Source organism: Cannabis sativa, chromosome 5 (genome assembly GCF_029168945.1).
Source record: "Cannabis sativa cultivar Pink pepper isolate KNU-18-1 chromosome 5, ASM2916894v1, whole genome shotgun sequence".
NCBI lineage: Eukaryota > Viridiplantae > Streptophyta > Magnoliopsida > Rosales > Cannabaceae > Cannabis > Cannabis sativa.
Genome location: NC_083605.1, coordinates 54,035,219 through 54,038,800, shown reverse-complemented (window position 1 = coordinate 54,038,800; position 3,582 = coordinate 54,035,219).

Sequence of the window (3,582 nt, the reverse complement as noted above, 5' to 3'; positions counted from 1 at the left end):
CTCTAGCCTTACCGATGTGATACTGTCAAACAGTACAATACCACCGACCCTAGTATCAGCCTATACTGGGTACATTGGTCCTACTCCAGCTGCTAGTCATACTCTAGCCTTACCGATGTGATTCAGTGTCAGCCTATACTCGGTACACTGATCATACTCCAGCTACTAGTCATACTCTAGCCTTACCGATGTGACACAATCGGATGGTACGAAGCCAACATACATATCTAATGTAATCTAACATGCTTTCTAACATGCATGCTAAACATGTAATACATATGCATACTGTTATACTAATCTTACCTCAATTCCGAATTCAGGTGTGCTGGTCAACCTGAGTGGAACGAACTGGACGACAATTTACAGGCTCCTAAACCATAACAATCACAACACTAGATAAGTGATACGCTAAATCACTTCCCGGGGACTTAAACTAGAAACTAGAAGTTTCCCTATAAAGCATGGCAAAACCCTAAACAGCATAAAAATGGGAATAACTAGGGTGCCCAAAAATCCCCCAACTGGCAGACTGGTTCTACAACCGGAATTCCGGTTCTGGGAATTCCTCGAACACCATCTGGAATTCCGGTTGCTAAACCGGAATTCCGGTTCTGAGCAGGAAACACTCAAAATTCCATAACTCGCTCAAATCAAACCCAATTCATACCAAACCTTCCAGACCTGTTCTAAATACCCCACTACACATTTCTAAAGTATCAAAACAACCCAGAAATCACAGAATCAAAAATCACCATGTGAGCTCCAAGCTTTGAGTTCAAAACTCAAACTTGCCTAAAGCTCACTTACATGCATCAAGACCTGATTTAAACTACTCAAATATGCATATAAAAACTTCTGCAAACAATGGAATTCAACCCCAACAAACACAGCAACAAAACTCACCAGTTTACCTTGAAAATCATAGTTTTAGAGCCAAACTTCTAAACTAGCTTAAAACCAACCAAACATGCATCAACATCAGTTTCATTTCACACAATCAAGCATGCTTAAATTTCAAAAAACAACATAAAATCACAGCAGCAATAACAAACCAAAACTAAGCATGCAACCTACTATTTTTTCTTAAAAAAAACTTCAAGAACATCAAGACAAGTTCAAGAACCTTACCAACAACTTAAATTACACTAGAATGGTTGAGAAATGCTTGAAAAACTAAGAGAAATGCCCAGCTTCTTGCTGCTCAAAGAGGGCTGAAAATAGAGAGAGACTGAGAGAAAATGATTTTTCTTAATCCTTGATTTTCGTCAATTTTTTCTAACTTTTAATAAATGATAAAAATACATAAAATTAATCTTTACTTCAGCCAACAAATAACAAATACAATATTAAACTCATTTACTAAGTCCACTAAAGGACAAAATATCAATGGGGCAAAATGACCATTTTGCCCCTCCACACTAAAATAACATAAAAGGGGTACTAAAGGGGTATTTTAGGAAATTCTAAATTCCCGACCAATCCCGACGTTCCCAATGTCTAATAAACTGCCCCAATATACTAACATGCTAAGTTGTGATTCTACTGAGCCAAACATCGAGTTCCATGTTGTCGGGTACCGGAAATGCAAAACTATGAAATTTCACTATATGACATAAAATGCATTTCAGAATTCAATAATAATAGCACAAATAATTATTTAAATATCTATAAATAATGTTCCATAATTAAATCATAATTAACTGCTAATTTCTAAATTAAACTAAGCGGTCTTTACAGCTTCCTTGAATGCTTCCGTAGTAGCCATGAATTCTGCTTCCGTGGTGGAAAGAGCAACCACAAACTGTAATTGGGCCTTCCAACTTATACAATTACAATTTGTCAAGAAAATGAACGAGGGTTTCGTTTGTTCTTTTTCTGCTTCAGACTTATATAATATAAATTATAACTTATATATAATATATATACATATATGGGTGACTATTCAATGGTTACATTTTTATTGTAACCATATGGTTACATTTTTTTTTAACCTGTAATAGCAGGTTACTAATAGGTAAACTTTCCTTTTTTAGATTTAATTAATTATAATTAACTATTTTCTTAAAATAATTAATTAAATAGACATTCTTTTTTTAGAATTATTTAATTATAATTAACTATTTTCTTAAAATAATTAATTAAATATTTAACAAGACCTCTTTTAGCAATTACTATTTATATTTAAATCCTTACTTGACTTATTTTAATAATTAAACCATTTAATTATAATATTTACAATAAAATTTATTTTTTTTTACAAAAATTAAACTTCTTTTGACACAAATTAAAATTCTCTTCTTATAATAAATTTTCAAATAATTAATTATTTTTAAATGATATTTAATTATTTTGTTACAATTATATGAACTAAGTATGAGGCCTCAAGCTAATCAATCGATAACAAGTGCAGCCATTTTTTTTTCTAAAAAATCCTTCAACTTATTTTATTTTTTACTTTTTAAATATTTAAATAAAAAAATTAAATAATTAAGTGTAATAATTTAAAATTAAGATTACAAGTATAATAAAATTTAAATTATGAAATTATATGTGTATAATTTTAAATTATAAAAAGTTTTTCTATAAAATTTTAAATAATTTAAGTATAAAAAAATAAATTGCTAAAAGATCCTTATATAGTAATGAATTGCAAAAAATTAATTAATAATTATAATTAATTTAATTTTAAAATATAATTAATCTTAATTAAAGTTTTATAAGGAAATAAATGATTAGGTTACTTTCAGGTTACAAGTTATTTATTATTTATTTTTATTTAATTTCCAAAATAATCACAACCATTTAATAGTAATCCAATGGCTTACAAAAATGTAACCATGATGGTTACAATAAAAATGTAACCATTGAAACCTCTTCCATACATATATATATACTTCACACACACGATCAACTTTTCAACTCTAAAAAAAATATAATAATAAAAATAATATAATAATATAATAATATTAATAAAAACTTTATTATTAATAATTATTTTATCATTTCTTAGCTACTAAGAAACTTTCACTTCTAGGGTGCTACCTAAAATCTTATATACTCTTAATTATCCTCATACTTACATTGTCAACTTATCACAATATTCTCATTAATTCTATTAATTAAGCCTGTTATGAGATTTTTGGCCCCCGATTGAGTCTTCAAAGTTGCCTGAAAATATTTTTATTACACCATATTACATTCACATATGCCATATAAATCTCTATAATTTATAAATTATGCTTATTTATCTACTTATAGCAAATTTAAAATTTATGTTCAACTAGATTAATAAGATCATAATCCCACTTATTACCTGATTAACCCGTAATATTTATAAATCCTAATTATTAACTATTAGGTTTATTGGGATATTACAACCATCCCCTCCTTATAAGAATTTCGTCCTCAAAATTTACCTGAATAACTCAGGATACATCTCCCGTATCTGCGACTCTAATTCCCAATTCGCTTCCTCAACTTTACTATTCCTCCACAGAACTTTAACTAGAGGGATCATTTTATTTCGGAGTACTTTCTCCTTTCTGTCTAAGATTTGAATAGGTTGTTCTTCATAAGATAAGT